This window comes from Mandrillus leucophaeus, unplaced genomic scaffold, assembly GCF_000951045.1.
Source record: "Mandrillus leucophaeus isolate KB7577 unplaced genomic scaffold, Mleu.le_1.0 Scaffold309, whole genome shotgun sequence".
NCBI classification, from domain to species: domain Eukaryota; kingdom Metazoa; phylum Chordata; class Mammalia; order Primates; family Cercopithecidae; genus Mandrillus; species Mandrillus leucophaeus.
Genome location: NW_012103243.1, coordinates 2,030,292 through 2,043,229, shown reverse-complemented (window position 1 = coordinate 2,043,229; position 12,938 = coordinate 2,030,292). Strand labels below are relative to the sequence as shown.

Genomic DNA, 12,938 nt, shown 5'->3' with positions numbered 1-12,938 from the left:
GAGGTTGCAGTGACCTGACATTGTACCACTGCACTCCAGCCTGGTTGACAAATTAAGACCCTGTCTCGAAATAAAATAAAATAAAATAAGAAATAAAATGAAAGTGTCTAAACCATTCTGACACAGTAACTAGTACCAAATATTAATTAATAGACAACGGGTAAGAAAACCACTAGCAGTCTTCTTCATTTCCCTACACCCAAACTTCTTGCCTAGGAAGAGTTTCATTTTAAAGAAGCATTGTCCCAGGAGTTTTTGTAACTTAAGAGAAACTACAAAAAAGTGAATTAGACTATTATGGAATACAGTGATATGACAGACCAATGGAAAATGTATCAATGAGATAGGATCTTGCTGAGCTGTTTTTATTCTAACGTTTATCTCACCTACCATATCATTATTTCACCACGTACCTCTCTTACAGCACTGATCACAATTCAATTTTACATTCTTTTATGAGATAATATCTATCTCCCCTCTTAAACTAGTAGTAGAGACAGTGTCTCTTATTTTGCTCACCAGTATTTTTGTCTGCGATGTCTATGATAGCTCCATACAAGTAATAGTAACACAATAATTGTTGAAGACTCACATTAATGAATCGTTCAAAAAATCACTAGCCCTGGTTTAAGTAAACGTACTAACAATAGCTAAACATAGAAAGTATCTATTTATTTAGAGTATGTGGCAGGTGCTGTATTTATGACATATATAAATGAAATAAGCCACATCCATCATGATGTTCACACTCTAGTATGGAATATAGGCTTTTAAAAAATAATTACAATACTAGCTGGGCTTGGTGGTTCATGCCTATGATCCCAGCACTTTGGGAGGCTGAGGCGGATGGATCGCTTGAGGGCAGGAGTTCGAGACCAGTCTGGCCAACATGACAAAACCCTGTCTCTACTAAAAATACAGAAATTAGCCAGGCATGGTGGCGCATGCCTGTAGTCCCAGCTACCCTGGAAGCTGAGTCAAGAGAATCCGTTGAACCCAGGAGGCAGAAGTTGTAGTGAGCCGAGATCGCACCACGCACTCCAGCCTGGGCGACAGAGCAAGACTCTGTCTCAAATAAATAAATAAATAAATAATAACAACAACAATAGAGTAACATGGATAGGAAGGGAAACAACCAGTATTTTTTGAGGACTGCATTTATGAGGGATTGCACTGGGAACTACTTCATATGATCTTTCATTTGGTTATCACAATGTTACAAGTGAATGTATAAATTATCTATTTATTAGATAATCTGTATTTTTGGAGCTATAGAACAGTGTCCTAGAAAAACCTGATGAAGTGCCAAGCAAACACAAATAATTGGCCAGGAATAGAGAGTCAGGCCTGTAATCCCAGCACACTGGGAGGCCAAGGCAGATGGATGGCTTGAGGTCAATTATAAATTATCAGAGCCAACTAATCTAACTCTAAAACCTATGCTGTTCACTATCACTAAACAAAAATTTCTTCCCATTAAGCTGATTTAATTAAATTGCAACAAGCACGAAGATCCAGAGGTCCAAATGGCTTGAGAATACTGTCCCAAATCCATTAACATGTAGGGAACAGAGTTGTGGGAAACAATTTAAAGTCTCCTTGGTTTCTTTCGCTGTCTTCTGTTTTGGTAACAAGGTAGGGACAAAAATGCTTCTTCCTAATGGCTAGCGTCAGAATAAGGCTTAAATTGAAAGATGACTTTGTTGAGAAAATATATTTCTAAGTGGTTAGATTAGCATCTGAGTCCTGCAAGGCCTGGAAGTCCAATGTGGAAAAGAGAAGCTCCTCTGCCTAACAAAGAGAAAGGATCTGGAACTCCAAGAAGTGAGCAGCAAATACAGGAGGAGATTTTGAACTACAAAGAGTAGGAGGAGCGTGGGTTGCCCAACTGACGTAATACTCTGGAAAGTTGCTCCCACAGGGAATGTTTGGTGTGTGTTTATGTTTTGATCTGGTCCATCAAAGAGGCTGAATATTTTGTCCCGGATATAAGGTGAGCAAAAGATAGTAGGCCATTGTTGTAACTGCCCAATGGGTTCACCTTGCCCGTTGCCTAGACAGAGCCAATTTATCAAGACAGGAATTGCAATAGAGAAAGAATAATTCACACAGAGCCAGTTGTACGGGAGACAAGAGTTTTATTGTTACTCAAATCTGTCTCCCTGAGCATTAGGGGATCAGTTTTTAAGGATGATTTGGTGGGTTAGGGTGAGGCCAGTGAGTTAGGAGTGCTGATTGGTTGGGTTGGAGATGAAATCATAGAGGGTGGAACCTGTCTTCTTGCACTGAGTCAGTTCCGGGGTGGGGGCCACAAGGTCAAAGCCAGTTTATCAATGAGCCAGTTTATCAGTCTGGGTGGTTCCAGCTGATCCAACAAATGCAGCATCTGCCAAATATCTATAGCACTGATCTTATATTTTCCAATACTGATGTTATCCCAAGGAGCAATTTAGGGAGGGTCAGAATCTTGTAACCTCCAGCTGCGTGACTCCCAAACCATAATTTCTAATCTTTTAATTAATTTGTTATTCCTACAACGGCAGTCTAGTCCCCAGGCAAGAAGGGGGTTTACCTTGGGAAAGGCCTGTTATCATCTTTGTTTTAAACTATAAACTAAGTTCCTCGCACAGCTAGTTCAGCCTATGTCCAGGAATGAACGAGGAGAGCTTGGAGGTTGGAAGCAAGATGGAGTTGGTTAGGTAAGCTCTCTTTCACTGTCTTGTTACAGTTTTGCAGTGGCAGTTCCGTTGTCACTTGACAGAGTATTGGCCTTTTTGTTGTTGTTGTTGTTGTTGTTTTAACTTTCTCTGGTAATTCTTAGCTTCATTTCTGTTCTTCCGAACTATGAGATTTTCTTTGTGACTTATTGGTCATTTATACTACACACTATACTGCACTGTATGGAGAGAAGAGTTCAGTATATGTTTATTGATCATATTGTTCATTTTCCCCATATTCTTTTTTAAATTTCATCTAATCTGTCAAATTCTAATAGGAATAAGGTAATGTTCCTCTTCCACTGTGTTTCTATAGTGTGGGTGGACCCAAAGTATCTGAGACAGGCTTCAGTCAATTTAGAAAGTTTATTTTGCCAAGGTTAAGGATGCACCCATGACACAGCCTCAGGAAGTCCTGATGTCATGTACCTAAGACAGTCCGGGTACAGCTTGCTTTTATGCATTTTATGGAGACATAATACATCAATCAATACATGTGAAGTTTATATTGGTTCCACAATGCGGGGGCCTTTTAGGTCTTAGGTAGGTTTAAAAATTTTCTGGCCAGGCGTGGTGGCTCACGCCTGTAATCCCAGCACTTTGGGAGGCTGAGGTGGGTGGATCACTTGAGGTCAGGAGTTCCAAATCAGCCTAGCCAACATGGCAAAACCCTGTCTCTACTAAAAATACAAAAATTAGCCGGGGCTGGTGGTGCGCCCCTGTAATCCCAGCTACTCGGGAGGCTGAGGCAGGAGAATCACTTGAACCCAGGAGGCAGAGATTGCAGTGAGCCAAGGTCACACCATTGCACTCCAGCTTGGGCAATAGAGCAAGACTGAAATTCTGATTGGCATGTAATTGAGTGAGTTATTATCAGTAGAAAGAAATGAGGAATGTCTGCGTTATGATAAGGGATTGGGGAGACCTAGGTTTTATCGTTTTATCATGCAGATGAAGTCTCCAAGTTGCAAGCTTTAAAAAGAATAGACTGAGGCCAGGTGCAGTGGCTCAGGCTTGTAATCCCAGCACTTTGGGAGGTCAAGGCGGACAGATTACGAGGTCAGGAATTCGAGACCAGCCTGGCCAACATGGTGAAACTCCATCTCTACTAAAAATACAAAAAATAGCTGCATGTGGTGGCAGGTGCTTGTAATCCCAGCTAATCGGGAGGCTGAGGCAGGAGAATCACTTGAACCCTAGAGGTGGAGATTGCAGTAAGCCGAGACCGTGCCACTGCACTCCAGCCTGGCAACAGAACGAGACTATGTCTCAAAAAAAAAAGGGTGTTTTCAGCAGAGGAGTGACATGATGTGACTTCTGTCTATAAAAACAATAAATAAGAAAGTAACCTTTGACTTATTATTATTATCATCATTTTTAGACAGAGTCTCACTCTGTTGCCCAGGCTGGAGTGCAGTTGCGTGATCTCAGCTCACTGCACCTCTGCCTCCCAGGTTCAAGAGATTCTCCTGCTTCAGATTCCTGAGTAGGGGGGATTACAGGCACCTGCCACCACACCCAGCTAATTTTTTTTTTTCTTTTTAGCATTTTTAGTGAAGACGGGTTTTCACCATGTTGGCTAGGCTGGTCTTGAACTCCTGGGCTCAAGCCATCTGCCCACCTCGGCATCCCAAAGTGCTGGGATTACAGGCGTGAGCCACGGGGACCAGCCCCTTTGACTTGTTTTTAAGTTGGATAAAGCATTTTGCTTTTGTTTTTCCCATTTCTACTTTCTTCCTCCACTTCTATCTTTTAACTTTTGGGGGCCAGTTTTTGCTTAACAAAATTTAAATCAAATCTCCTTGTGTCAATGAAAAAAGTAAATAACACTTAAAAAATTTTAAAAGACGTACATTTTCTAACAACATGTAAGCAGAAATCAGCCAGATATATGTAAAATCTTTTTTAATTGGCTTAGCTGAAGGAAAAAGTATGTTGAAGAATACAGAGAAAGCTGTGGCTGAGGAAGAGGGCAAGAAGTTCTGTAGAGACATGCTATGTAGACCAACTATCAAATGTCCACATCTCTTACTATCTGAAAGGGGGTTTGAGGAGTGCATGGGGATAGACAAAAAAAATAGAAAGAGAAATAAATGTTATTGAATATCTACTACATGCTGAGCACTTCCTTCCCAAACATTATTTTATTTGATGTTTACAATAATCTTATGAGGTTATTTTTCTTATTCCTGGTTTACAATGAAGGAATATGAGATTTAGACTATCTATATTTCTTGCCAAAGATAAAGAAGATCAAAGATCTAGTGACATTTGATCCACTTCAGTCCACATTTATACCTAGGAGAGGGGGATCTTTAGATTATTAAGTCTCTGCAGGGAAGTAAGTTCATCAAATACGTAAGGCCTAACCTGTCTTTCCAAGATCAGGTTGAGAAAAAGAAAACGGGGCTACATTACTCTGTGGTACAAGACTGGTGATTTGCACGTACTTCATTACCCTGTATCAACATCAACCTAAGGTATAATGTTCCTTAAATTGGCCTGATTTCAGGATATATGATTCCTATAAACGTAATAAATTTGTTTCTGACTCTGACACAGTAAATTGACTGTGGTTCCTCACAGTCTAACAATATTCTTAGTCTAATAATTTTGTTCAGTGTCCTTGAATTTGGATGATCCTCTTAGTCCTATTAGTCTAAATAAGTAGCAGCTTAGCAGCTTAGTTGAATAGATGTGAGTCCCTTCCCCTGATTCTAATTAATTACTGAAATTTTTCTTACAGATGTACTCAATTCTGACTAGTAAAACTTAGCAAAGCTTCTTCCAAATACACAAGGAAGATTTTTGCCAAAGTGCAACAGTTCAAATCCTAACTCTGTGTTACTTTAGGTTTAAATGTAAACTTTTATACTTATATTCTTACCTTACTTAAACTCTTTAGATTTTAGTTTTCTCGTCTGTAACAGGGATAATAATCCGTATTGATATGTTAACTAAGAAGGTTAAATGATCATCTGATATATTAGTAAATACCCAATAAATTCATAATTATAATTGGAAATCACAACAGAAGGGCAAACTATAAAATACATAATGATCGACTCAGTGAATATCAAAAAGGTAGTTGAAAAATTTTACAGCTATTCCTAAATATTTTTCTTTTTTCATTAAAAATGTAAAACTTTTTATTGCTATATTATATACATTAAATAAAGTATATAAACTGTGTGAAGTGTACAACTCAGTAATTTTCCATAGGTATGTACCTGTCCAAACTTCAGTCAGATAAAGTTCTTCAGTGTTTTAAAACATGTTTACAAAAGAAATAAAAATGTTTTAATAATAAAGAATATGTTTCTAAAACCAACAGCCAACATTAGATGTGCTGCTGGAATACAATAGAGATGGTTCCATTTAATTCAAAAGCAAAACAAAACTGCACACTAAATCTGCCTATTTATCATGCCCTGAAAGACAGATCCTTGTTTGCCAACATGTTCACTGCTGGCTCGTTGATAGGGAAAAAGAAAATTGATAGTACCTTTTACTGTCTATCAGTTTATCACTGCCCAAGTAACCTGAGCAGAAAGCCCTGTATAGGTATCAACAGATGAATATCTATTAAATAGGCAGATAAGCTTCACAAGACATTTAAGGAAATGTTAGTTTGGAGGAAGGAGATCAAGCTAAGAAACCAGAACAGATGGCTACTGTGGAGTTAGAGCTAATGGATGAAATAGATACAAACTTCAATAAAAATGTAATGAGAACTTTTGCAGAGATAAAACTAGAGGAAAAAAGTTACTGTAACCAATTTTTTAAAATAATAATTTTCCGTTTACAAATGTAATAGATGAATTAAAAACTAGAATAGTCACTACTGAAATATAAATGTGTTAGGAAAGCAAATACAGGAAATATCTATAAACACATGTGAATAGAAATCATGAATAATAAGATAAATAATATGGAGGACATACCCAGAGGACTTGTTACGTGAATAACAGTCACTGCAGAATTCTGACTGGCATTGGGGTAGAGATAGAACAATAATAAAGAAATACCCTAGGAGAAAACTCCTAAACTGAAAAAAAAGTATGGCTTAGAATAGAAAGGATTCTCTGAGTCCTTTATAGTATTTCCTTTAACACCTACTTCTTAGATTTTATCTGGTAAACTTCCAAGAATACAGGAAAAATAATCTTATAGGATTCTATTATAGACAGAAAATAAAAATAGTTATTTGCCAAGGAAATGAATGCCCTTTCTGCTCAACACGGGAACCCAAAAGACAGAAAAACAATAATCACTAATTATTCAAGATTACAGATAAGAATTCTATCAAAGATTCATTTGGGGATGGGGATGAAAGAAAGACATTTTCAGACATGTAAAGACTCACAGTTACGTCATCTATGTACCCTACCTGATGAAATGTACTCAAGAAAGTACTCGCCATAATCAAGTGAAAATTAAATTGGAACAAAGATATCAAGATAGAGAAAGAAGAGCAAAAGAAATAATAGAAACAACAATGAGCAATTCTACAATAATTTTCATTTAATTAAAAATTAAATAAGCATTATGTTACTGTGATTTGCGTTATATTTAATTAAGATAAATTAATCTAGAAGAAGTAAAACAAATTAAGCTAGAAGAATCCGATTGGTACTTTAATGTCCTTTCTAGATATCTCCTTAGGCAAGTTCAAAAGTTCATTGTACATTTTCAGTCTTCCAAGTGATCATAGGCAACAGTCTTACTATAATAATTGTCCCACTCTCACATAATAGAGGTTCTTTTTCCAGTTTCTAATATCAACTTTTTCACCACTCTTCCAGCCCACACGTATGGTCTTTCAATGACCTGTGCGTCTTCCTCACCTTCTCGCGCATCACCCAGTCTCAAAACCAATATCAAAATGTTTCAGGTTTTTGCCGTGGCCATCAACCATTCTATCAGTTTTCTTTTATGCTTTTACAGTCAAATTAGTAAATTTATTCATCTGACTTTAGTGATCTTAGTTGTTCTTGGAATAGTCTTTCCCAGCCTAAGATTATATTTATTTATAATATTTTAAAAGTTTTGTTATATTTTTCCTTCAGTCTATGTGCAGTTGTGTTTATGTGCATGTATTATGTGAGACAGCGGCCTAACTTTTTCTATAGAATACGGTTGTCTCAACACCAGCTATTAAATAGTCAATCTTTTTCTTACTAGTTTTAAATGTTGAATGATAAGTAAAAGGCATAAAAATTGCAAAGAAAGAAGTAAAATTGTCTTTATTTACTGACAGCATAATTATATGTGTAAAAAACTCTATACCACATACAAAAAGAAGATTTAGAAGTAACACATGAACTTAACAAGTTCACAGGATGCAAGGGCAATATGCAGTAGTCTTTACATAACAGCAATGAACAATTATAATTTCAGACTTCAGCAATATCATTTTTAATAGTATCAAAATACATGTCATTTGAGTCAGAACTGTCACTTTTTCTATTGGCCTCATAAAAATGCTCTCATGTATACAAAAGCTGTGTACAAGAGTATTTTATATACAGGATTATGTACAAGGGCATTCATTAAAGCATTATTCCTAATAGGCAAAAAATAAAAATAAAAACTGTAAATAACTTGTATCTGTTTGCAACTACTCTGACTAAATAAAGACAAGCATATGAGGGAAAATAAATAGCAGTTTAAAAGAGTGAAACATTTTATACATAATGACATGATCAAAATCTCTGAGACAAAATAAGGTTTAATAAAAGCCCAGATTATAGAAAATATATAATACATTTAGTATTTTTTACGTAAAACAAATGTAAAAATACATAGAGATACAAAACTGGAATTAGACAGATCTGGAATCACACGTAATAAGGTGTTAGTAGTGGTTAAATTTTAAAAATTGAAAGGGAGGTTGAAATAGAATTTTTTTTTTGTATGTTTTTCTATATTGTTTAACATTTTGTATTGAGCATTGGTTAATCAGGTACTTACTTGTGAAATAAACAGTAGATCAATAGGAGAAAGTTTGTCTTAGGACAAAAATTTTGTTTTGAAAACAAAATTAAACATAGAAAACAAGTGGCCGTGGAAGATTTAACTGGTACAAAACTTGTCCTCCGACCATGAAGGACTAGAATACTCAACAAAATATATGAACATTTTTAGGTATTGATACAGTAGGCAATGCAGGATTTGATCGCAAGGAGAGAGATAAGCAAATGGGATTAGAAGACAATTGCTGTAGCTTTCTTCTTGGAGGCAATCTCTGAACAAAATTCAAACTCTCAGTAGTTTAACATTCATGGTGTCCAGCATCTATTCGTAAATTAGTAGTAGGATAAAAATGTAGCAAACTGTGACCCACAATCAGGAGGAAAAAAACATCAATCAATAGACACAGACCCAAATAAACAAAGATGACATAATTATCAGACAAGGATTTTTAAATAGCTATTTAAAATATGCTTAAGGACTTAAAAGTAAAATATGAAGATAATTAGGAGTTAAATGGAACATTAAAAAGAAGCAAATTAAATGTTTAGAGATTAAAAACACAGTATCTGAAATGTAAAAATTATTAGATGCATACACATACACATATACATTTAAATTATTGAAACAATCTCAAATTTACAGAAAAATAACAAGTATAATACAAGGGTATTTTTTCCTGAATCATATGAGAGTAAGTTGCAACCTGATGTCCCATTGTGCCCCAAATTCTTTACACACAAGGACATTCTCTATATAACCACAATTCAACCATCAAAATCAAGAAGTTAACATTGGCGCATTTCTACCATCTAATCTTCAGACTCCATTCAAGCTTTGCCAAATTGCTCCAATAATGATCTTTGTAGCAAAAGGATCCTGTTTGTCTTGTCTCTTTAGTTATCTTTAATATGGTACATTTTCTCAGTTTTTCTTTGATATTTGTGACCTTGACACTTCTGAAGATTACAAATCCGTTATTTTTTAGAATTTCCCTCAATTAGGTCTGTCTGATTTTTCCCCTTGATTAGATTCAGGTTATGCACCCCTGGCAGGACTATCACAGAAGTGATACTGTGATCTTCTCAATGCATCCTACCAGATACTACATGATTTTGATTTGTCCCATGACTGATAATATTCATTTAGATCACTCGATAAAGCTGTTGTCTGCTAGGCTTCTCTATTGGAATATTCTTTTTTCCTTTGTAATTAATAATTATTTTTAAAAAGCAAATCGTTTGAAACTATGTATGTATCCTATTCCTCATCAAACTTAAAATTTATTTGTTTATTTATTTATATAAGTATAGATGTATAGTTTCCTATTTTATTCAGTGGGTTAAAATCTGTCACTCTTATTTATAGTCATGCTAATATTGTCCCGGATTTGGCTAGTGAGAGCCACTTCAGTCTTCCTTCTGTGTCCTCATTGTTCTAATGCTTTCTTGATTCCTTGCTTTTTCTTGACACACAAAAAGTTGCAGGCTGATATGGTTTGGCTCTGTGTCCCCACCAGATCTTATCTCGAGTTGAAATCCCCCTAATCCTTACATGAGGAGGGGATGATCTAGTGGGAAGAGATTGGATCATGGGGGTGGTTTCCCCCATGCTGTTCTTGTGAAAGTGAGTGAGTCCTCACCAGATCTGATGGTTTAATAAATATCTGACAGTTTCTGCTTTGCATGCTGTCTCTCACCTGCTGCCACGTAAGACATGCGTGCTTCCTCTTCCACCATGATTGTAAGTTTCCTGAGGGCTCCCAGCCATGCAGAACTGTGAGTCAATTAAACCTCCTTTATTGATAAGGAGGTTTATTTATTTACTTACCCAGTCTCGGGTAGTATCTCTGTAGCAGTGTGAACACAGATGGATAACAGAGGCTTATCTTGTACTTTTCCTGCCAACCCCTAAAACCATCCATTTCTCCAAAGAGCCTTTGTTTCTTTCAGTGGATGCACTTTGCTGTTATGTTGCTGCTCTCTGGCCCTCTCAGTGGAAAAAACAAAGGAGTATATGTTTGTACACATCTATACACATTTTACATCTATACTTATTTCTCTATCTATTGATGAACACGTATGTTAAAATTCATGAGTTCACATTGACTACTCTATTTCAGATTCAGCACAACACGTTTATTCTAGTTTTTTTCTCTTACCTTTTCTGACACAGAGAAACGTGGCTCCCATTATCTTTAGAATATTTACTTATCTGATCAGTTCCTCTGTATGTAACCAAACTGTTGTCACCACAACTGCCTCTTCTCTTAGACCCAGTGCGGGCTCTACCTCCGCATGCTGAACCATCGCCTCCCCACCAACTTGAATGTTTTCCTCATCACTCTTGGGCTCTGATTCTCTATGCTGGCTACCTTCATGTGCAGATTCTTTTTTCATCTTCCCTCTACACCCCAAAGCCAGGCCTCCTCTCCATGGAACACACTGTCCTTGCTAAACTCAGACTCTGACATCTTACCCCAGGCAGCCCCCACTTGTGGATGCTCACCTTACCCCACACAGGCTGACACCTCAAGCTGAGCCACTGTGCCTTCCTCTTCCCACACCCTTTGTAGCACAGTACCCTACTTTTCCTGCCCATTTCCAAGGCCTTTGAGGCTTAATTGTTCAGGAAATGAGGTAAAGAGAAGTGAGGAGGAAGAGGAAGAAAAAGAAACTATATATATATATATATATATAGTTGTTTTTTTTGGGTTTTTTTGTTTTTGTTTTCTATTTGAGATGGAGTGTCATTCTGTTGCCCAGGCTGGAGTGCAATGGCATGACCTTGGCTCACTGCAAACTCTGCTTCCCAGGTTCAAGTAATTCTCCTACCTCAGCCTCCCAAGTAGCTGGGATTATAGGCAACCACCATCATGTCTGGCTAATTTTTGTATTTTTGTAGAGACGGGGTTTCACCATGTTGGCCAGGCTGGTCTTGAACTCCTGACCTCAGGTGATCTGCCCACCTCGGCCCCCAAAGTACTGGGATTACAGGTGTGAGCCACCACACCTGGCTAGAAAACAAAATATTTTTGAATGCACTAATATTATGGGTTCTAGTTCTAAATTATAATAACCTTGTTTTCAATGACTTCTGCACAGTATTTAACATTCAACCAACTATGGTAACTCCGGGTATATGATCTAATACTAATGCATTTGCAACCCATTATTCCTTGAGCTGTGAAATAATAATAATGTTGAGGAATGTTAATGAAATATGAAACATAGATTCTAGTTCTATAATATAGTCCTATTTCTCATCATCAGGCATCTGTTACTAGGCACATGGGTGATAACCAGAACACAAAATATAGATTAAGTGTACTGTAGTTTCTGCCTTTAATGAGCATGAAATCCTTAAGACCTAGTAGTGAAATTATATGCAAACCAATAATCATTTTACACATCAACATATCTGACAGCACAGGGCAGCTAATAATGGAATTTTATTCCTACTGTCTAAAATAGTTACAAGTTATATGATAATGAAAAAGTATGAATATTGAGTTTTTAATCTAGTATTTATTCATAGGTAATATACATGGGTCAGACTTAGCACAATCTGTTGATGTGTAAAATGCATATTTTTTGCATATTACTGGAAAGATATTTAACTACACATTGTTTTTTTCCTTTTCCACTTATTGTCAGTTAATTTCTGGCCACTAATGATATACATGAATATAGTGTTATCCAGGGTTATAGTACTTATTTCTAGTTGATGATGAAGTGACTGGAAACTTCCAGTTATTTCTTGATGTTTTATTACATTACTGGTAATACTTTTGGTCTTTCATCATTATTAATTCATTTAGTATTCATTGTGATAATACTGATCATAATAAATTTATTTCAAATTCATGTAGGTGTCATATTTTATTCACTGCTATAGGATTTTCATTGTAATTTGGAACTAATTAATATACCATTAAAATAAAGTGTTACCCACATTTTTCATTTTAAACATAAAATGTCTAGTAGTTCATGACATATTATGTGAGTATTCAGCATCCCAGTGGTAACCCAGCATCTGTACATTTTGTTTTTAAGCAGTTAAAAAAGGGCAACAGAGAAACATGTATAGAAGTCAAATTTTAGTACATACATTAAAGTTTAGTAGTAAGTTAACTACTAGTTAATTTTTAGTGCCTCCTTCCTTTTAATTGCAATGTATAGTTCTTGTTAATATAATATGTGCTTGTATATACACACATTATTAATATCCCAAAAATAAATTATTTAA

At 36.2% G+C, this 12,938-nt stretch overlaps 1 protein-coding gene across 1 annotated transcript in view; it reads left to right on the top strand.

Annotated features, from left to right (window-relative positions):
• SPATA17 (spermatogenesis associated 17) overlaps window positions 1-12,938 on the top strand; it is a 262,801-nt gene that overhangs the window by 803 nt on the left and 249,060 nt on the right. The window lies entirely within an intron of this gene.